General features: G+C 43.7%; 1 protein-coding gene across 1 annotated transcript in view; it reads left to right on the top strand.

Annotated features, from left to right (window-relative positions):
- Positions 1-23,664, top strand: part of ABL1 (ABL proto-oncogene 1, non-receptor tyrosine kinase) — a 77,679-nt gene that overhangs the window by 21,411 nt on the left and 32,604 nt on the right. The gene's annotated exons all lie outside the window — the stretch shown is intronic.

Genomic DNA, 23,664 nt, shown 5'->3' with positions numbered 1-23,664 from the left:
ATGCTGGGACAGGAGGGGATGGCACCTAGAAAAGTCATCCTGTCACTAAACCAGCCAGCACTGCTGTCCCAGCAACACAGCTTGCCAAACTTTATACATCTGCAGTCATCACCATATGTGCAGTCATCACCATACAACGATACTTAACCTTGTTAAGGGTAGGGTAACCTCTTCCAAAGTAATTTAAGCAAGAAAAGAAATCTGTGATGCTGGAGGAAGTGTAAATTACTGGGTTATGTGTCTGTACGTGTGACCTTTGGATTACAGCAAAGTGTCTAACAGGCAAGACCTTTTGCCTTGGGTTTTCTTCTAGAGTGTGCTCATCAGCCAGAGAACAGCTGCTGGTACGAGATATAATTAAGGTTTAATTGGAGATGTCCATTAGGAGAATAGAGTGAGGAACACTGGGAGAAAATAAAGAGAATAAACTGTGAAGGTTGAAAAGAAGAAGAAAGTTTAAAGAATACTAAACTGAGAAATGGGAGCTGATGCAATATTGGTGCACTGGAGGGGAAAAAGAAAGGGCTGAGGAGCCACACTGGAGCCAGAGGGCATTAGAACAGCTGAGCTGGCAGAGCAGATCTCAGAAGTACAGTCGCCTGAATTATTCTGGGATGGAAGAGAAGAGGAGCTGAGGAACATCAGGGCATGAATTTGAAGAGCTTGGAGGTGAAAATAAGCGGGTTTTAGATGGCAGAAGTATAAATGTTGAAAGGCAGGAGGCCTATTGGGGTGAAATGATGAAGTGGAAGGTTTTTGCTGGAGGGCCCTGCAGTTCTTGGAGAATGGATTGTAATGGTTCGGCCCCTATGGATAGGAGTGGGTGTTGAATTGCTAGTAAAATGCCTTTTCTTCAAAATATCCTTGTTAATCTCTCTTAGTGTCAGTGCTGTGTTCAAATAGGAGTTTACAACCCTTGTTTTTATCTTGTCAGTGTTTCAGAGGGGGTTGTTTATGTCAAGCACGTTGGCAGTGGCACAAGAGAGGTGAATTGCTCTTGCAGTGGTTGGTGTCCCTGGTGCTGCTCTGGGACAACACCACCAAACATCACAAATCAAAAGCTCTGCAGCCAATCCAATACTCCAGAGCCCTGCTTAGCAGGGCAGTTTATCCTGGTGGAATTGTAGGGGTGAGAAAACCTCAGGGTGTACTGCCTACCTTCCTTGTGGCTCTGCAGGATCAGAGGCATCAGGGAATGCATTGGATTGTCCTTGGCTGTGCAGGAAGTCCAGAATGGATGAATTGAAGGCTGATGGCCATTATGGGTTGCCTGGGATGCTTCTCCCATAAATTCTAGTCAAAATGAAAATAGTTCCCTTAAACAAAATATTTAGGCAGGCTCTATTTAAACATCCCCTGCAGTTTCCTTTCTTTCATATTGCTTGCCTCAGTAAGTTTGAAATTCTGCTGTTGAAAATGGAAAACTCCACACTGGCAGTTTCCAGTGAATTTTCTAATTGTGAGCATGTGCACTCAGTGCCTTCAGATTTTCATCATGCCCTTTAGCAGGGTTGCTTCAAACTCTTTATGGAGGGAAGTGCCTTTTCCTAAGAACCGGGGAATGTTTGAAATGTTGAGAACAGATTTAGTATCTTTTGATGAGAAGGTTACTCTGGTGCTTAGAGCAAAGTCCTGGGAGCTGTAAAAGTGCAGGGCTATTATGCCAGTGGAGCCAACTGACTTTCCTCTCTGTATGACCTCCAGCAAGTCCTCAGACCTCTTTGCATATCATTCAACCCAGCTGGAAAACCTAAGTAAACAGCAGGAACCTTGCTTCAAGCCAGAAGCCTCAAATGACTGAGTTATTCTGGGGAAATGGAATAAGTTGTGAGCTAGAATCAGGTAAATAACATGTAGATTGCATTGCTTTAAAGAGAAAATAATTTTGTAAATGTCCAAAACCACTTTAATTTGGCTTAGTTTGAATGGGTGGAGTGATTGCTTTGTCCTACTTTACAGTAAATGGGAAAAAAAAAATCTACTTGCGGTTTCTGTTTTCATCAGACTGTTTACAGAGTCTGTAGAAATCGAGTTAATCAATATTTCTATTAGACACCTCTTTGGGCCCCATGCCACATGCACACATTTTTAAACCCTTCAATCTTGTATCATTTATGGAGATGGTATTGTCAGAAATAGTACTGTAAATAATTTATTCTGCTGCCAGTGCTTTTCTAAAGGTCTCTAGGCATGAGGCAAGATTTCCTCCAGGAGCTGTAAAGCCTCCAGATCAGTTTGCTGTGGCAGAAGGATTTTTTTTTTTTTTTGAGAGAGACAAGAAGGATGGTGGAAATGATAGGTTATTTTAGGGAGTGGCTGGCAGCTGTTTCTTTTGCATCATTTTTGGGATCTAGAGCAGAGCAATTAGTAAAGTGGAATCATTGTTTTGTGGGTTCTGTGGGATGAGTTGGGTTCCCCGGCGCTCCCAACCTCCCGAATCCCCAGATGTCTGTGTCAGTGTGGGGATGATGGGTTCCCTGGGCTGTGCCAGCTGGGAGCAGCCAAGGGGAGCTCAATGGACCTGTGTTCAGCCCTGGCATGGGGGTGTGCTGTGCTCTAACAAACACCAGCCTGCAGACTGGGCTTTTCGCTGCGTTGCACAGCTACAGCAGAAGCACAGGGACTCCAGTTTGCAGATTTGATGTTTTCCTCTCTCAGGTGATGCTGGTTTTAACTGCACTGTCAGCTACAGAGGAAATGTGGCACCGTCTTCTCTTTGTACTGTTGAGAGCAGTTCCTTTGTGGGTGGCTGGTGAATCCAGACCCATTGCAGCTGGACGTGCCAGCCTGGATGGAAATCTGTCAAAACTTCTGTAACTTCTGAGAGGCTGGAAACTTTGTTGATTGCAGAGAAAACCCTATAGCAGGCCTAAGTAAACATCAGCTACGTTTTGGGAGGCTTGCAAGAAAGTCACTGCCTCCAATTTACTCCTGAAAATCTTCCCAGGTCTTTAACACTGTTTTGGATTTCTGGCTAATGAATAGAGAGTGCAAAGAAAATTCCATGTAAACTCACTTGGTTTACTCCCCAAATAAACTAGAAGGCAAGTTTCTATCAGGAAAGCAGGCACAGGTAGCCTAAATTATCTCCAAGCTTCAGGGCTTGATGACCCTTATGGGTCCTTTCCAATCCAAAATATTCTGTGATTTGCTGCAGGTTTAGACCCAGAGAGCTGATGTAGCTTTAATGATGGTGCATCAAAGCTCTTTCTAAAGCACTGACAGCAGTTGTCAGGAGACTACTTGGGTATCACGTGCTCCATCATTGTGCTCTGATGGTCCCTGCTCTCTGGATATAGTCTGTATATAAGCAGTAACCCACAAAGATTGGTTGTTGTTGTTGATGTAAATCTTGGTGGTTCCTGGCAATGCCCTTCCCTGTCTTCACTCACCTTCAGTTACACATAGAGAAATCAACATCTTCAAAGAAACCAAGATTGAAAGCAATTTAAAAGAGAAACTGTGGCGCACCTTCAGTTACACATAGAGAAATCAAGATTGAAAGCAATTTAAAAGAGGAACTGTGGCATTTTGCTTGGAGGAGTAACAAAATCACAGCCTGGCTACTGTTGTAGTGCAAATGGCTACTTACAGGTATGGGATGAAACAAATCCATCCTGTACTTCCTGCATGGATCACAATGTGCCTGATGAGCTGAGGAGTCTCCCTCCCTGTGGGTGCAATGGTAATGCAGTTTGCTAACAGCTCCACCAGCCAGGCTCCAGCTTGATTAATAGATGAATCCTCAAATGCCTGCTTTGCCTAGATGTATGTACTCTTAAAAATTGCCTTTTTGTAGTGCTTTGGGAAAACACTAAGTATAATAGTTAAAAATAACTTGTATTACTTCATGTCAGGTATAAAACATTGCATTTTGACTCAAACTGCAGATTAAAGTGGGAGGCTGTGTCTTTCCTTCTTTTTGTTTTACAGCCCCCAAGGTGGCTGTTTCACATGAAACAGTATCATCAGGCTTTGTTGTCAGTGATTTCTGCGCTTCAAAGGAAAGAATCAAAAACTGAATCTACCAGTTTTTATACTGACAGAACAAACCTCACAGTATTTGAAGTTCCTTCTGAGATTTTTTTTTCCATGGCTTATTTTGATTTAGTTACTGATCTATCCTGACATTTCCCTCATTGTGCTGAGATGTCCTGGGACAGTGGATTTTTGGTTGTCTTGCTCCAGCTGATGGTGTTTGCAGCTCTGCTGACCTCGTGCAGCCATTCGGAGCTCTGCCACTTGGTGACAGTGTTTTAAAATAAAATCACCACTAAAGGGGAGGCTTGAGCTCAACTGACCAGTGTGTGTTTCTCCACACACACTGAGCAAAGCTCAGAGTAAAGAAGGCTGGGCTACAGGGATTTATTTGCATGTGAAGTAAAGAGCAGGGATTCAGCTCCTCAATGCCAGTTTGCTCCAAATACCAGGTTATCACTTCTCATTATATCACTCCCTGGAATATCAGTGCTGGGAGGGCTTTTTTGTGGAGCAGGAAATGGCAGGTCTCTATCACTGCAATGTGTCTCAGGTTGTCACCAGGGGTGACACATATCCACACGTTCACACCTTGTGAGCAGCCTCTTAAAGGCTGTTCAGGCCGTGCTGCTCATCTTTCCATGAGAGATGAGCAGCATGAAAGAAAGGCACAATCCTGGTGCTGGTGAGGTTTTTGCTAATTTATTCTAGACAGTGAATCTGTTAGCTGGACTTTTTTCAAGTGAAGAAAATATGTTTCAGGCAGGTTTCCTGCATAGTGTCTGTGTGGTAATTGGTCCATACCTTATAACTTGCAGCCAAATTTAATCCAGGAATAAAGGGAGAAGCAGGGAAAGCTCATTTGTCAATCTTCCTGCACAGTAGAAGCTGGTCAGATGAGCATTTATGTTGTACTGGACTAACCACAGAATATCTTCATTGAATCAGTCCAGTTTCTTTTCTCTTTCCATTCAAATCTGGCAAAGTTCTCCCAGAAAGTCAGAGCAGTAGAATAAAATAAAAAATTAAGTTTGCTCTTTTTGTGCCGCTCTATGGCAACACTTTGCCTGTTGAAACATTCATGAACCCATCTAGTATTAAGCTATTTTAGTGGATTTCATGCTGCTGGTGCCAGGAGAACCTTTCTAGTAGCTATAGTCCTGAAGCAAATCAGTAATCTCAAGAATTTGGGATCAATTTTCTTGGGTTCTGAAATCTGGTGTGCTGCAAAGTGAGATAATTTGTGCTGTGTTCAGTTCAGTGCAGAATTGTGGAGGTACCCAGTAAAGTCAAAGCACTAGTGCTTTTTACAGAATTATGGAATTGTTGAGGTTGGAAAAGCTCTCCAAGATCAAGTGCAACCATTAACCCTGCGCTGCCAAGGCCACAACTAAACCATGTTGCTTTTAGTGGTTCTTTTATTCATTTGCAGCTATATCCCAGGATTATAAAATAGACAGAAGGAAAACCTGGTGAAGGCCAATTTCCTCTAGAATAAACCTGCTTGATGGAGTTGCTGAAGGCAACAGAGGGATTTTGACGTTGGGCCTGCTTCTCACCTAATGCAAACTTTGATTAAAACATTACAGTGTTTCGATTAAGCATTAAAGTGGAAGTTTCCTTGTTATATTTTGCTTGTTTGTTAAATTCCCAGGGTGGGAACATTGGTGTTACAGAAAATGATTTTCCATTTTCAGCACCATGATACCTCAGAGCTGTTTCTGAGCCGTGTGACTGCAGGTACTGGCACAGCACTGGCTGGCTGCTCAGGATTTCCCTTAGCAGAGGGCAGGTGAGCAGGAGTAATCAGACTTCTGGAACCACGACAGCAATCCCCTTCTGTTTCCATCTTGCTCAGCTCCAGACAAAAAGTCATTCCCAAGACAAACTGTGAGGGATACTTGTTTTTGTGCAACCTGAGCCTGTTGGGGTGGTGTGGGTGTCTGCTGTCTGTCTGACACAGGAGGACAGCAGGCTCTCTGAGCCGTCTTTCTGTCTCCAGCAGCAGCAGATCCTCTGTCTGGGCAGAGGATCCTGTCTGCAGTGCTGCCTCAGCTGCTGCTTTCAGACAGCCTCAGCTCTCACCTTCTGGTTCTTAATGGTCTGGAGAGGATGGAAGTGGGAGGAGGGGGCAGAAATCTTATGTATTTGCAATTTTGACATGGCAGCAGTGGTAGAGCTTGGTTTTTATGCTCTTTGGTAAGCAGGGCATTGTTCTCTTCTGTAAATTCTCTAATGCAAAGAGAAATGCTCAGATAATACATCTTACTGCAGGTATAGGATGCTTTAGGGTTACCTTGCTAAGCTCCAAGTTTCAAACAGTACCGTGTATTTCTGAGAGCTGTGCATCAGCAGCACCAAGGGTCTGATCTTCTGTCAGTAGGCTGGTACCTGGTTTTGGATTATGTAAGTAATTAGTTTGGGACACATGGCACAGAACCATAGCCAGAGGACAATATACTGGATTATTCAGATAGCTTGATGTGCCAGGGAGATGAATTTTGACTCCATTCCTTTCAATCTTGCTCATACACTGGAGGAGCAGGGGAGCAGCTTCAGCAGCTCAGAGCTGGCCTGCTCCAGCTGCCCCAGAAGAGCTCTTGGTTGTATCAACACTGGAGACTCAACTCTCTTGGAACCCAGGTCATGAAGGATAGCATGAGACTGTTTTTTTTTCCGAGTTCTTTCCCTTTTCTGCAATTCCTGAAATATTAATCAGCCTTTTTGAAATAACTGCCATGGTTTTCCAAGCAGGGGTGTCTGTGAGGCAGCGCTCCATCGCTGGCCACAATGACACTGCTTGGCACGAGCCGCTGCCAGGTGAGTGAAAGTTGATCTGGAGCTGTGGAGAGAGTGGAAATAATGTGGCCTGGGACATGTGTATGCAATTTGTGCAGATGATTCAAGTGAGAGCCATGGCAACTGAGATAAACAGAGGGAAAGATGCTGGAAAACCAGCAAGGGCTTCATTTTAATAGCACAGCCTTGATTGCAGACAGCTCAGATGTTTACTAGAAGAGCTTCATCTTCTTGCATCTCTTCCTCCCCACCACCCCCATTGCTCTGCATGCACTTAGTCATGAGATCAGATGGCTGCTTGGACGAAGCACTGCAGGCCAAATTCCACTGTTTCTACTTGAGCTGGGCTGCAGAATTTCTCTCCCTGTTTGCACACCCATGATTCAAAGCACCCTCATAAAAACGCATCTCAGAGCTTCCCATGGAACAAAATGAACTTCCTTGAAGGTGTTGTGGTTTATTTGGCCCAGTGCTGATCTTGGGATGTTCTTTTGCTAGAGGTAAAACCATTGGGAAGCTCCCAGCCTGTACTGTCTGAAGGTAAAGCCTAGAATGGGAAGAGTGGAGCGGTGCACGCCAGGATTAAAGCACTGCTGCTCTTCCCATGTGAAGTCAGAGCGAAGCTGGCTCATCTGTGGCTGTTGAATAACAAACAGCTCTTGAGAAGATCAAGTCCAGCTTCCATGCCAGGGCTCCGTGGCGTGCTTGGCAGCAGGGCTGTGCTGGTGTGTGGGCTTTGGGCAGGAGAGAGCTCAGGCTGCAAGTGGGAGCAGCCCAGCGAGAGCAGCAGGCGCCGCGCGCTGCTCCGCCGGGAGAGGGTTGGGAACCAGGACCTGAGTTCTGTCTCCAAGTAAACGATCCTGTGCTCGCTGCCCTGGGTTGTGTAATCTGGCACAGGGCTGCACTTTGGGTATGCTTATCCCAAATTCACCCCCCAGGGGAGCTGCTGGTGATTCACCTCTCTGAATCATAATTCCTGATGCTTTTCTAATCGCTGTCCTTAGTGTGTCCTTGGTTCACAGGCTGCCAATCCAGTCTGATGGGAAGAAAAGGGCTCTCAAGCAGTTTAAAAGTTTGCCAATTTCCTACACCAATGCATTAATCCCACGTCAAGACTCTGGCTCATTTCTTTTCCTCTGTTGCTTTAAGAGTGAAACAGAAGACACAAAAAAATTAGAGAAAGAAATTTAGTTAGCTGTAGAAATGTGATAAATGACCAGTAATTTGATTGTGAGCTAAAGCATTCTTTGTATGCAGTTTTCAGTTCACAGTTTGTAAAACACAGTGTGTTTGCCTGTTTAGAAAATCTGCTCTTTTTGTTAAGATCTGGCAGGATCCTCAATCCTCTCTTTCCAAGACAGTGCAAATACTAATTAAAAAAATCTATATCTAAATAAAGTTGTTTGCATATATTAACACTAGATATCTTTTTCACATATGGTTCAACATAAAACTCCCAATTCTGCACAGAGAATGTGAAGCTTCATGTGCCTTTTTATGAATGACTGACAATAAGGATTAAAACCAGTTTTGCAGGTCCCCTCCAAGTCCTTGTTTTGGTGCAGGAATGGAGCCAGGGCACTGATTTCTGAACTCCTGGCCCATGTGAAGCCATCCTGCACTTCTTAGCACCTCCATGCTTCAGTCCTGCTGCCTGCTCTTCTCCTGGGGGCTCCAAGCTCCTCATGTGCTCCATATTCTTGGTTTCAGATATTGCAGTGTTTGTGCTAACGCTTGTTACTCTGCAGCGTGCGGAAATGAGTTTCAGATATTGCAGTGTTTGTGCTAACACTTGTTACTCTGAGGAAATGAATGTTAGGTGCTCCCTGTGAGGCAGGAATCAGGAGCCTTCTGCTAGCAAAAGGCTTTTGCCTTTCTGCCCTGGAGAGTGAAGGGTGAACAGGTTTGTCTTAGACATTTATCTTCCTTTATTTGGCTTGAATGGAATGAATGAGCAGCCTCTCCAGCAAGGAGGCCTGTTCCCTGAGATGTGTGTTACCAATGTTAGTGGAGATGATAAAACAAGACACTCGTCTTTCTCTCTGAATTTGTTCTCCACTTCATTATGTAGTTTTACATTTTTATGTCACTTCCAGTTCTCTTTATCACAGTGAAATCTTTCAGAGGGGATAAAAGCTGAAGGCAACAAGCAGAAACCAGAATTTTTCAGCTTCCTTTGCTATCAAGCTGCAAACATCAGTCAGAAGCCCAGTGTTTATTTTGCTTTTGTTACCATTCCTGTATGAAAAAAAAAATGTACATAAAAGGGCTGTTTGCTGACTTGCAGTAATTGGGAGAACACAAAGAGCTGAGTGAAGGGATTCAGAAGGAAGAGAAACAGAGTTCAGTTTTGAGTCATGGAAAATGCTTTTCCCAATCCAGTGTTTTTTGCATGCATGTCTCCCCATGGTGGTTTCAGGTCTCTTCACAGAGTCCACCCACGAGCACATGTGCTTAACCTGTTGGAGCGTTCCCTAAACGTTCCCTTCTGGAATAGGCTTTCTCTTCTTTTACCTCCCTGCCCTTGCTGGGAAGATGAAACTGGGAATCAGCTTGGAAAATTTAGTGTGATTTTGAATTTTGAGGGTACTTTAAAAAGGGTGCAGCTTGAGAGCAGAGGTTTGCACTCAATAATAGAGCTGGAACTACAATCCCATGGGAATAGGGGCAGAGCTGGATGGGTCAGAGGAAGTGGTGGACCAGTGCTTGTAGGTGTTCTGTCAGAACCAAAATATTTTCCACAGAATTCAGAGTGGAAACTTAAGCTTTCCTAGAAGTATTCCCAGGAAGAAGTGATGCCAGTGATGAATCTGTTTGCAGTAAGGATAGGAACTGAAATTTGCCCCTCTGCTTCATGGGGTGATGCCTGCTAAGTAAGAACACCTAATTTCCATGGTTCTTTGGTGGCCACTTTCTGCCTGGAAATGTTTGGAGCCTGTTTTGAAGCTGTGCAGAGGAGCATGCTTGCGTCATCCAGAAAATGCAGTGAGTCAGTGCAGTCCTGAGGGAGCTGTAACGGCTCAAACAGAAACTTGGAAAATGAAACGGGGATGGATTTAAAGACACAGCATTTGTGGCTGCTGCTCTGTTTAGAGATGGTCTGCACTCTTCAGAGGTGTTGGTGAGGAAGGGGTTCAGGGAGGACTTTGCTGCTGTAAAATACAAGTGGAGCTTTATGAGCGATCCACCCGGGACAGGGTGTGGAACTGGAAGAGGGTGTTAAGCAAGTTCTCCTTGTCAATATGCTCAGTAATTTGGTATTCAGAGAATCTCCATGAATTCTTCATTGATCTGTGTATTTTGGTATGTTAATGAATAACTTATGGGGATGGACAGGAAGGAAGGTGGGGGCAGCCTCTTGGTTTGGCCCCCACTCCTCCTTTTCCTTAACATTTTCAACCGCCCTCAGATTTGGGATGGTTTCCACAGCATTACAAGCTGTGTGTTGCTGCAGTGCAGCTGGGTTGGGATTGCTCTTGGCCCAGCTCCTCTGGCCCAGGAGATGTCACAGAACCCAGTGTGGCTTGTAAGGACGTGCCCAGGTCCTTGCTGGGCCGTGTCACCACCATGGGGAGGTTTGCTGTCAGCGCATGCTGCTCTTTCTCTTTGTGTCCACCCACAGCTGGACAAAGTGGGTATGGCATCCCTCCTTCCTCCAAAGCCAGCAGTGATCCACAGCAGGACATTTCAGAGGTGTACTCTCCTTAAAATGCTTTCAGTTCCTGTCGTAGATGAAATAGCCAAGGTCTGTCGTGGTACTGTGGGTGTGTTGGTTGTTTCATTTGAAAGCTCTCAGGGGTGTGAGCCACTCAAACCCACTCAAACCCACTCAAACCTTTATGGTCTGTTTCTGGAGGGAAAAAGTACAAAGAAAAGAGGGGAAGTAGCCTAGCAGTGAAGTCAAAGACAGTGTCTTGTGCTTATATATTTCCTATTGGTTCTGCTTCAGAACTGAGCCCCTTTTCCTCATTTACCAGACCAGCAGAACGAGGCTGTTCCTCCCAGCACAGCACAGCAAAAAATCCTGAAAAATCTCCCCTCCAAGCAGGCTCTTTGCTTACTGGGACTGAGTAACTTGAGGTGCTGATTTTCGTTGGTTTATCTGAGCAGGGCAGGGTAAGAGCATCAAAGCGAGCTGGCCCTTTACAGGTAAGATGAACCTCCAGAGTGACTTTTCTGTAAATAAAAGAATGAGTTTCTGGAGAGCCAAGAATGAAGAAAAAATGAGAAAACATGGCTTTTCCCATTCATTTGGGTTTTTTTGAGCAGGGGTAGCTCAGTCCCTGGGCTCCTTCAGAGCTATTCTGACACTTTATTATCAAGAACATAAAAGCATTTTGTGACTGTGATGTGTATGCACCTCAGCACTTCAGTTTAGCTGTTTTATTCAGACCAGGAAAGCTTCATTAGTTCATGTTGATTGAAGAGTGATATGGTCCCCAGCCATCCTAATGCAAATTGATGACTCATTTATATCTTTAAAGTTGAATTTAAATTTCTATAAAATTTTAGACTTAGGCAAGTAATTGCATTACAGTTTTGTGGCTTCTGTGAAAAATCAAGTTTTTTTTTTTACACCTAAAGCCATATTTCAAAGCTGTCACCTCATTCCCATAAAGCTAAGCTATTTCATTACATCATAGCTGTGCAATTTGCCTTCTGATAACTGGCATATACATTTATGTTGTATCCATTAAATACTTGTCCACTTAAAGAGCTGGCAGGCATTAACATGTTAGCATGTAAATATTAATTTTTAAAAAATTAGAAATTGGTATTCTTTTGGCCTTCTTGCTGGCAGTTTTGTTGAAAAGAAATGAATCGTAGTTTTCCCTTCCATCATCATCCTCCTTGGTTTCCAGAAAAAATGATTAATGAGCTTTAGCCTTTGCAGCTGCAACATTTGATTGCAGTCTGACTTCACTAGTGATGAATACGGAAATATTTCTGCAGTTAATTGGATGTTATCAAATCCACAGCAGGTGACTAAGACCATACTCAGATGTAGTTGCAATGAGCAAGATCTTTGAGGGAAGGTTTTCCTCCATGGCACTTTACCCCTTTGTATAGTGATACCACTTCACACTTTATATTAAATACATACTTGAGGAGCTTAGTGTCCAAGATTTGCTCCATTCCCTTTGCTTTGGAGGAGCTTAGTGCCCAAGATCTGCTCTGTTCCCTTTGCTTTGAGGCACTGAGGTTCCCAGGCTGCTCTGATTAAAGTTAAGTTTCAGGTACGTTGGATGGATTTAGGGTGGGAAAGGATCAACATGTATTTGAAATAGTACAATGTGTCAGTCTCATACAAGATGCCCGTTTATAGGCTCCACATAAATGTTGAATATTTTAGCTTAGTATTTATCTTTAGCAATGGTCAACCATCTTTAAATCCCCCTGAGTTCCAGCACTAGTGCTCTGTGCTGAAATTACTTAAAGCACATCTTTCATGGCTCTGCAGCTTTAAATTGCCTTATTTTTCCTTCTCTGAGCCTCTTCTGTCACCTCTGTTTTGCCAGCAAGTCTTGTGAAAGCAGCATCCCTTGTGATTCAGATTAAATGACTGTCTGGCAGCAGGACAGGGACCCTCCTGTGGGGATCAATCCAAGGGCAGACCCCCACCCTGGACCCCTCACTGCTTGGGGAGAGGATGCTCTGTCCATGGGATTGAGCAAACCTTCCTCCCAGCACGCTGGGACAGGGCAGCACCAGGATTAACAGGAATATTTTCTTGGCACCATCAGCTTGGGAGCTGTGGAGTTAAATTCCTTCCTCAAGCTTTGCCCCCTTGGTAACACCTCCAACACCCTGATTATTCATGTTAAAAACAAAAACAACAGAGGGATAATTGCCCAAATTTTGTAAAATGGCTATTTCTGCACATTCAGCCTCAGATGGCGTTTGACCCTTAATACATATGGTTTCACTTAATGTATTTTGTTTAAACAATCCCTGTTCCTGGAAGTGGTTTCAGAATAGGCTGTTCCTCATTGCTGTTCATGTTTGCTTTTTCTTATGATATTATAAGAAGCTTGAAGAGAGTGGATTCAGAAAAGGGCAGTAATCAGTGTTCACAGGCATTTGTGGAAGACTCTGTATTGTCCAATTAATACCATGTTGACTCCTCAAGCTTTCAAGACTGAAGTGGTTTGGAGCACTTTTGTCCTTAGGCTGTCGAGCTCCCTGAGCTTCTGTTACTCCTCTCTGTGCTAAGAGACCCCAGGGAGTCCTAGCACATTTCTGTGCAACAGCTTTTCATCAGGGATACCTGGTTTTCCTCCCAGGATAGGCTTCTTAGTGCTCCAACACATGAAAACCTCCTTCCTTTTGGTTGCAAACAAAGTCTTTCTGTGCAAGAGGAGAAAAAATTGTCTGTTGTGCTTGGAACTATCTCCTTTTCATGTCTGTTAGAATTTCTGCATGTGCAGACATTTCCCAGGTGGTGCAGGGTGTGTGGGTGATATTGAGCACACCCTGAGTGAGCTGGGAAAAGCCTCCCTCAGATTTGAATTCAGGAGTCTTAAAATCCTGCCCTGTGCCACAGCCACGAGAGGCAGTCCCACTTGATGGAAAGAATGTGAGTGCCCTTGAAGTACATGGGAAGTGTGGTTTCTAAGCTGGAAGTTGGTGTGTTGGGTGTGTTACTGAATGTTTCACATTTGTGTAGTAACTCCTAGCAGTGGGCTCTGATTTGTAGTTTGAAGGTTTGTAGTATTTACATTTGGGGGAAAAAAATGGAGATGCCAAGTCAGGTAATTTATCCACAGTGATTGGAGAAATCTAAAGAAGAGTTGGAAATAAAATTATGGCATGTCTGTTTATATAATGAAGCAGAATAGTTAATTTTCCCTTATTTTATTCCCTTTAAATACTTAATTTTCTCTTTTTAATTTTCCCCCCAAAATTTTTTTTTCTTAAAATCCAGGCCCTGCCTGGGGGGTTGACAGTGTAAGCAAAAGTGACCCAAGTTATCTTTCAGGTCTTTCCAAAACAATAACCTGCTAATCCTCCCAGTGACCTTGTGATGTCCTTTATAAACACTTCAGGTAGAACTAAAAAATTGGAGATCACATGGTCTGTGAGGTTTTTCCATTTTATAAATGGTGTGTTACATGGCTTAAAATCCTTTTGTGTCACCTCCTCAATATCCTCTATTGTCCATGCAGTGCCCTTGCTTCATCCCCCTTGACCCTAGAGCTGCTGAAGATATCTAGTCCTGATTCTTTCTATGAATGTTCCTCTACGTTGAGATTAATTTTAAAATGGGTTCTCCTGGCACCCTGGCTGCTGTACGTGTGGGAGGGAGGGATTAGGAGAACACACCAGCTCTTTCACCATCTGAAAATCCTCTGGTCATGCTGGACGTGCAAAGACTGAGCTGAACCAAGGAAGGGAGGAAATCAGGATGTGTGGCCTAACAAAAACCAGTTCATTGATTTTTGCTCTGGGTATTCCCACCTGATGTCAGTTCGAGCCAGAGCCTTCCTTCTCTGATGTTCCAGGCTTTTAGTCTTCATTCTTATAGTAACTGAATATAACATCTCTAACTTGGCTGAGCTTGTATATGGCTGGCATGAGACCTCAGTATGGACTGGCAATGAGAAAAGTGAGTTAAATTCCAGAGTTGTGCTATCTTCTGTCTGGAACTTCTGTGGAACAACCCCAGAATCAGGAGAGGTGCAGAGTGGAGCTGCAGAGGAACTTCTTACTCTAGAAGGTTTCTCACCAAGCTGTGTTTTCTGGGACTGCTGTCTGTATTGCAGCACTGCTGCATATCTGGGTATCTGTCAGCTCTCTAGGAATTTGAGGCATTGCATTCCCTAGATCCAGACTGGAGTGCAGCCAGTTACTGGAGGCTGAATGAAGTACTTCCATTTCAGGTGGAAGCACGTCTCCCAGCACAGAATAACTGTGGTCTGTTTGAGGGTCTCTGAATGATTGATGAACTCCATCTATAGCTGGTCCAGTTCTATATTCATATATTTATTTCTTTGGGATTTGTTTGTAGCTGTCTCAGTAGGAAAGGTTGGTAAGATTAAGCTGTTTATATACAACTTGTCAATACAGATGGTTTACTCAATATTTTGAATTAAGGAACAGCTTTGCTGGCCCCCTCGTGATGCCAGCACTGTTATTTGTGTGAACATACACTGACAAGACTCTTGACATTCTTGAACTGGGTCACCACGTGGTTGCGTGAGCACCAGTGCCAGCAAGAAGGAGAAGAAGGGAAAGGTGGGACTGAGGTACTCTCTGTTTAGATGGGTTAACTGGCTGAAGACCCTCACTCTGTGTCAGCAGCATTTCTTCCCAGCTCATCTCAGTGTTTGTCTGCAGCCCTTTCCTGCTTCCTGCCCTGCTGCTGCATTGTGCAACTTTTCAGAGCAGTTGCAGGTATTTTAGTTTTGTGTTTGTTTGTTTAAATATTTGTGCACATCCTCGAGATCCTCTTCTCTCCCTGAGCAGTGAAGTGACTCAGCTGAGCCTGACATGACAGAAGTGTCTAGCTCACCCTTGGAGCAGGGTGGGATGGCTTGGAGGGTGCCAGTGGCTGTTACTACTTGATACTTGGCACTTCTCCCTATTTTCTGTCTGGTATGTGGGCAGACAGAATCAGCTCAGACTACATTTAACATATCAGCTCTGGGAATGGCTCTGATTAATGATGGGCAGGTAAAGAGGCAGTGAATAGAAAGGAACTTCTGGGGTTGCTGGAGATCAGTAGCACTGATTTCTTTTTTATACCTTCCTTTATCTTTCCACTTGTGCCTGGAAAGGCAGAAAACATGCAGAGGTATTGCACAGTCTCATGCCATTTTCTAAATCTATATTCAGATATGACAAGCATGATTAAGCATACAAAAAAACCTCATTCTTAAAGAGCTTAGCTTAATAACTTTTGTCCCTTATGAATTCAGCATCAGTCTTTTGCTTTGTCTTAATGGTGCAACCCAGGGACAATGTTCCCTAGCTTTTTCATAAAAATCCAAATTAAAATGCTTCTTTCAATGTGTTTTTATGTTTAGGAATTGGAAAAGAGTGATCAGCCTTTGTAAGAGTTTAGCACTTGAACTGCATCCATCTATTTACTCAGCAGTGCATGAGTAAATTAGAGACCCTTTTCCTGTATCCCTGCTCCAGTTGGACCAGGACAGAGGTGTATATATACATTTGGATTTTGCCTTATTTCTGTCTGAAACTTCTTCCTGTCGACCCCAGCCTTCACAGGAAAAAATACTGGTCCTGCCTTTACGTCATAGTCCCAGCAGGACTCTTAAAACTTCTTATATTGTGTCCTGACAACAAAATAAAATGCTGAACTGTTTGGAGGGAACCATTGCTGCAGGCAGTTCTAATTAACTGGAAGCTTTTCCTTTCTGGGAGCATATATTTACTTTCTTACACTGGGAATAATAAGCAATTAGTGCTAAGGAGCACCAGGCACTTACCTGCACATCTAAAGGAGGCTGAGAGTAGATCCTGAGGGTGGATAAGTAGAGTAATTCAAATCAAGTGACTGTAGATGGCTTTATATAGTGGGTTTAATGCTTATATGGGTGCTTTTTTATTTCTATAGTTACAAAGGGCTTCCACTACTTTCTCAAAATAATATGTATTCCCCTGTGGATGAATTAGTGACGTCTGGAATTCCTGAGCAGAAGGCACTGGAGTTTGGGGCTTTGGGTTGGGATTTTGAGGGTTTTTTCCCTTGGTTTTAAAAAAAATTTAATTTAAAAGAAGAGAAAAAAAAAAGCACACTCATTTCATTGTCAAAATATCTGTATGTTGTAAAGGTTTCTGCCTGTTGATGTTGATAGTGTTCAAAGGCACCAGCTGTCAAGGATTAGCTCCCTAGAGAAAAATGATCTCTGCAATCAAATTTATCCTATTCTCTTGTGGCTGTGTGCATGTGTTACTTGAAATTTTCTGCATTTCAGTAAATTAGGATAATCTTTGCTGAATTCAGTGCTGAAAAGGCTTAGGTGAGTGAGTACAGAAATGATGTGTGGCTGGGAAGGGAACGTTCACCTGCCCTGAAATGGCTGTGAAAATGTCAATACTGCTGCGAGACCTCCTTTGTGTGATCAACTTCAAGGCAAAGGAATTGAATTGCTCCTTGGTTTGATGGATTATTTGTTTATTTGTGCATCATTACTTGCTCCACGTGGCTTTTATCCCTCTGCTTTTCAAGTCCTTTGGTGATTCCCGCACCTGTGGCAGCAGCAGGACACATCCATAGATGTGTGCCCCAGCCTAAACTCTCCAGCTGGGAGAGGGAAAGCAGCACGACCACTTTGCCTGGGTGGGGAGAGCCAGAGGGAGAAAGGAGATCCAGCTGGTCCCATCACTGGAATTCCACAGCTGATGCACAGGAGGTTTTCCACACTGCCGGGGCTCAGGGGCTCAGGGCAGGTCGGTGTTCCCGCAGGGAATGGCGAGCTGCAGGCGTGGATTGGGTTTGTGTTTACAGCCAGCCCTGGATAAAGCTCTCCTCCTCCATGTTCTCCTAATCCCCGCTGGGTCTCATGCGGCCGTGGTTCAGTAATACTTGTTTTCTTTTCTTCTTCTCCCCTTCCACCCCCTCCTCATGTGTAATTTGATCTCCGAGGCCTGCTCTTCTGCTTTGGCAGATTTTTCAGCTCTTGAATGGAAGAAATTAACCACTTAGTTACTGCCAGGACTAACCCCTGTTCACTGGTCCCTCTGGCTCTTCTTGCAGACGTGCTCGGGCTTACCCAAGAAAAGCCCACGAAGTCATCAGCTCTGAGCTCCCCTTTTAACCTCTTCTTTTACCTTTACTTTTTCATTCTGTATTTCCTTGCCTTTTCATTTGAAAGAAGTACGGAAATGCTCCCACTCATGATCTGAGTCAGTATTTGGCACAGATATTTCTCTAAAATTTGTTTGCTGGTCCTTTCCAAGCATGTATGTTTTCTGATTGCGTCCTGGCTGGCTGTGATTCCTCCCTTCCCTGGGCTGGCAGAAAATACTGAACTCCAGCAGGATCCCTAAACTGATGGAATTCTACCTAATGCACAGGAACTTCCAGTCCCTGCTCTCTCTTTCGCAACCTTAACAAACTGCCTGGACAATGGAAGTTCAGTCATTAATAGTCAGAAGGAATTTATGCCATTTTTGTGTCTTTAAGGTACACTGCTATTTTTTTTCAGATCTGTAAAGTGCAAGTTTCTTTGGTTTCTTTTTTTTCCCCTTTGCCTGCAGATGTTTCATAAAGTGTTTAGTGGAAGAGGCCCAAAACTTTTTCAGTGATTGGTGATGAGGCCCTTTGGACTTGGATTTAACCTTGCAGGCTTCAAATGATAATACTCCAAGCAATTCCCTGTGGAGCCCATGACCTGTCTTGTGTTTTTACATGAGTACAGTGAATACATATCACCATTGCAGGAGTTTAGTAGTACCTTCTGCCTTGTTACTACCTTAAAAAAATAAGGATTCTGCTCTGTTGCTTGAAAGGAATTTCAAATAGTTGAACATTCCATCTCTGAAATCCCACCACTTTCCAGGCACCTCCTTCACTCATGAAAATTGCAAATAACAAACATCTGTTAAATCAAGGAGAAAAACCAACAAATGCACATGGTTTATTGCAAAATCCTTGGCTTTTCTGTTGATGTGTACAGTGGACTTTTTGTAACCTGGCTTTTCTTGGTTTTTTTGTGAAGTTTCTACCAACGAGAGTGGGACTTAGTAAGTCCAAGTACCAAAAGTGTTTAATATCTCCCTGTACATGCATTTGCCTCTCTGTGCTCTTGCAGGGCTATTCCAGCTCTGCTGGATGGTGACTGAAGGAAGAAAAACATTCTTTGCCCTCAGGTGTTAGCTTGCCTTTGTTTGTGGTTTTTTTAAATTTTATTTACAATAATACCTATTGTGGAATGATCTGAGTAGTACCAAGAGGCTTTTGTTTTTACCACGCTGTTTTAACTGGCTGTTGTAAACATGTCAGCTGGATCTTGAGCTTAAACAGGAAGGTAGAACAGTGGTCTAAAAATGTTTTGTGTGTGAATTGGAAAAGGAGAGACAGAGGTTTCTACATAAAAAGCTGGAAGAGAGACACTGGCAGCACTGGTGGAGTGGTTCCAAGTTAGGGCAGTGGTGGAGAAAGGCTGGCATTTGCACACATCTCTGGCACAAAGGTTCATCTGGGCAGAGTGGTGAAACCACTTGAGCCCTGTTTATCTGGGTGTGAATTCCCAATGCCAGTGGGATTCCTAGAGCTCACCAAATAAGTGGTAGTTGTAGATCCCTCAGTATCCTGGTTTCCTGGGCTTTCTCCTGTGGAGAATCTCACTTGGAGATCTTACCAGGCTGATGTAGAGCACATTTTGTGTGAAAACACCAGCAAGGACTTTTCTCACTCTCTCCTCATTACATGGCAGATATTACAACTGAATCCCAAATGTCATTGCCTTCTTGTGTAGTGCTGTCATAGCCAAGGAAGTGAAGAACCTTGGAGTATCCTGGAAGACTTGTTTTCACTTGTCCTTTGGAGTAGCTACAAGGTGTCTGAACAATCACTTGAGACTAAGAGGTGATCCACTTAGGAGACAGTTGTTTAAATCTGAGGTGGCTGGGTGTGGGATGTGCACTCACCTCTAACCCTGCCAGCCTTGGGAATTTCTCTACCATAACAAAGCTCTCATGACTCAATGTGCTCGACTCAGTGAAGTCATTGTATTCACTGCCAACAGCTCTACAAGACTCCACCAGAGTTTTTGTGCTGCACGTGCCAAGAAGGTAGAGTTGAGTAGCCCGGGTTTGAAAGCTGCTAGTCCTCTCTGATAGATAGCACTGTCTTCCCAAATGTTTGGCACTCGGTGTCTAAGAGTGGATGAAGTTGTTTAACAGTGGAGGATCTGAAAAAACAAAGGAAAGCTGGAACCTGTCAGACAAAGCAGGACTAACCCCCAGGAAAACAGGCAGTGCTGCATTTGCTGTCGGATCAAAGCCCAGCTTTGTTACAGCTCCATCTGTAGCACATGCTGTGGTCATTCATTGATTTCAACATCGGCTTCTTTAATTATTTGCATATACACATACACACACACACATTTTTTATCAGGTAATGGTGTTAGGATGTGTTATTCCACTATGTGAAAAATGCCATTAGAAGAGAGCTGTGCAGCATGGGGGTGGTTCTGTGGCATGGGTGTATTGTTAATCCTAAAGACAGTGACCTATGAATGTGCCAAATCAATGTAATCTTACCACTTACTAAGAAAAATGCATCTCATAAATTATGTGATTCTACATTTTGTTGCTCCAGAGACAAAAAAACTGTTTTACAGATGGCACTGAGTTCGTCTTTATCGTGGGGAAATTCTCAACTGCATTTATAGAAGAGAAAGATAAGGCACAGGTAACTTTAAGCTAGAATTTGCTCTTTTTCTGGCACACTTGTTTACTCCTTTGCTTTAACCACTAGTTTGAGATACTTCGATTTCAAGTGACTTTTCCCATCCCAAATCAGCTGAATGTGCCTATCAAAAAATGCCCAGACTTTAGGACTTGAAACTCTGTTAACTTTCCATGTTTCAGAGGAGGATTTTAAAACAAAATTAAGCTCAGATTTTAAATGGGTGACAAACACTCAAGCTGTTTTTAACAGTATCGCAACAAAATTCACTCCAGCTGCTAACACGTGAGATCATGCCAAAACTCACTTTCTGTTCATGGAGTCCAGTCCTTTTGCTGCTGCTGTCATGTGTGTGTCTGTGATCATTCTCTTTTGGATAAAAATCTGTCCTCAAATTCTGGGTAGTGTTAAGAATGTAAAGAATAAATCTCAGTCTGCTAGAAGCAGCTCAAACGCAAAGGCTGTTGGCTAAATAGGTTTGTGCTCTTGTAGGAGCATGAACAATAAAGGCTAATGGATACTGGATTGCATTAATGAGAGCAGAGCCAGCAGGTCGAGGGAAGTGATTATTTCCCTCTTTTTGGCTCTTGTGAAGCCGCATCTGGAGCTCCTTCCCCTGTAGCAGATGCTGAGACCCTGGAGGGAGCTGGAGGGGGCTGGAGCCAGCACTGCCCCCCAGGACCGAGGGAGAGAGGGGGTGGAAGGGGTCCCAGAGCTTTCATAACCACCCCACTGGTGGCTGGAAAGGCTCTTCTCAGAGGTGCACAGCAAAAGGAGGAGAAGCAACACTTAAAACTCACAACCAGGCAAAGCTGGGTAGGTATGAGAGGATAAAAAGCGTTTAACTGCCCAGCACACTCTAAGCCTGGAAAATCCTGATGTAGGGAGATAGCCTCCCTCTGAGCAGGAGCTGGAACTGGAGACCTTCTGAGCCTGCTCCCAACCAAATTGTTTTGCCATTCTGCAGCAGACAGCCTGAGTTGAAGGCTGCATCAGTCACTGTAGTCCAGAAATCTGCACACATTTCATGACTGGTCTTGTTTAAGATGTGTATGACAAACAAATGTGAGAGGGATTTATAGCTGACAGCACTAAGAGTGGCAGAGGTTGTGTGACACTACCAGTATGGCTTTTATTTCTGTATCACCAGTTAATTTCATGGCATTCAGGAATGGCAGAGGGTATTTGCTCAAAGTATTTACAGCCCAGTTTGCCATGACACAAAGGAGGAAATGTTGAAGGATGATGTTTGTAGCACAGGGACCACACAAGCGTGTCTGCCTGGAAACATAAAGGGAATTAATTTGTTTATCTACAGAGGAAGTTATCCAGTTAGCTCTTTGTGTTTAACTCCCCAAGTGGATGTGTTTCTCCTACAGTGAGGTTCTTCTGCAGGCGGGTTAATTTAATTTGAGATGAGGCATTCTTCTTCAGGAATAAGAACCCCAGGAGTTCATCAGAAATGTAATCCGCATTAATTCTGCTGGCACTCATTGTATTAACCTTAATTGTGATGGCTGGGTGGTGCTCGTGGGGGGCAGCCTTTGTACTGCAGGGAATGCTTTGGGGATTCTGAGTTCCTACAGCTGCAGGAAAAGTGGGATAGGGATGGGGATGTTCATCTCATGGAAAAGAAGTTGCGTGCAGGATGCTTGGTCTGTTCTTAAAACCTCATTTCATCCTAAAACATGACACTGGGCTGAAACATGTGAGGACTGAGCTCCTCCTGTGATTTATGTAACCTTTCTCCTCCAAATCTGTGTTTAACTCATCTTTTTTTTCCTGGTTTTTTTTCACTCCCCCAGTGCAGTTGCACACAAGTTCCCTGTTAGGCAGGCAAGGAACAAGTAGATAGGTGTTGGTTTCTCTTAAACTCTGGTGCTTCCATAAAACAGAAATTCTCCAGAAGTGGAGAGAGGATGGGATAGAGTGGGAAGAAATGTATTGTTTTTTTCCCAATGTCCATGCAGGCTGCCAGCAGTGGGGATGAGAGCCTCAGCTCTTTGTCTGAATTGAGGAAATGTTGAAGTTCTCTGCCTGCTTTCTGGTGTATTAAATGGGAATATCCATGTTTGTGTTTTCTGAGAAAAAGGTGAAAGCATTGTGAACATCACACTGTCCTTACTGTTATTTCTTTGCTAGAAATGTGACTTGTGGTATTAAAAAACAAAACAAAAACAAATGCTCTTATTGCAGTTCAGTGTGGGTTGAGAGATCAAGGATTTTTTTTCCCAGCTGCCTTTCATGTTTTTACCCCATGGATCAGAAGACTGAGGCAAAGTGATATTGTAAAATAATGTTTAAAGAGTCTGAGCAATGTTTGCTGTTTCGGAGGCACAGACCTCAGATGCTGGAAGCATGCAGAGTTTCCCCTAAAGTATTCAATGTTTGAAAACCATGGAGGGCAAAAGAGCACAAGCACTAGTCAGAAACCTTGCCAAAATAAACTGTCAGATGTGAAGGCAAGTTTTCAGGGACAAAAATGAAGATTTGCTGCTCTGTTGACTCTGTGTGTGACACACCAAGGGCTCCACACGTTGTGGGGTGTTTTGTGCTGGGATCAGCTTCCCAGGCCGTTTTCCCCAAGCTCTGTGTTTTGCGCCCCTTATGAGCTCTGCACCCTTGAGCACCTCTTGCTCCAAGCAGCAAGAGCACCCCAAGCTTTGGGAGGTGAAAAGGGATTTTTGAGTGGAAATAATGCAGTTGTATACATACCCAATATGCTATCTCCTTTAGAGAGAGATAGGTAGGTAGATAGACTATATCTACTATATCTACTATATCTATAAATATAAATATACAAATATATAAATATATAAATATATAAATATATAAATATATAAATATATAAATATATAAAAGAGATAAATATATAAAATAGATTAAATATAAATATATTTAATATATGTATAATATATATAAACCTATAAATGTGTGTATATATATATATGTTTATATATATATATATAAAAACATATAAAATTATGTTTGTTTAAATGGGACACACACAATAATGCCAGAAAACAATCTATAAAAAATGCATAAGCAGAGAGCATTAATTGGTGTGTAGCCTTGAGTAACATGCCGGGGAAAAGAACAGTAGGTAGTGTGAGAGTGAAAACTTTTGGGCCCTTGTGCCGGAGGAGCAGCAGTAACCGCATTAACCCGAATCCCTGTGCCTGTAATTAGCGCAGAGACGCTGGGACAGATCGCAGGGCAGGAGCTGCAGCTCCCCCGCCGTTTCTGTGCCGGGTTACCATGGGCATCGCTGCCGGCGGTGTTCGAGCAGCCCCGGAACGGGCTGTGAAGTGACGCGCTTGGAAGGTTCCCCGGGCGGCACGGAGCTCCAGCATCCAGCCTTTCCTCCTCTTCCCCAAGCCTGCTGGTTTCCCCCTCGGCCTCCTGGGCGCTGGGAGAGGCGCAGGCAGGAGGAGGTTAAGGAGCGAGGGCGTTGCTGCATGCCTGATGTCATGGAGGCCGGCGGCGGCGGAGTGAGGGGCCCTTTGTTG

This window comes from Geospiza fortis, unplaced genomic scaffold (assembly GCF_000277835.1).
Source record: "Geospiza fortis unplaced genomic scaffold, GeoFor_1.0 scaffold27, whole genome shotgun sequence".
In the NCBI taxonomy this organism is placed as follows: Eukaryota; Metazoa; Chordata; class Aves; order Passeriformes; family Thraupidae; genus Geospiza; species Geospiza fortis.
This window is presented reverse-complemented; position numbering and strand designations above follow the sequence as displayed.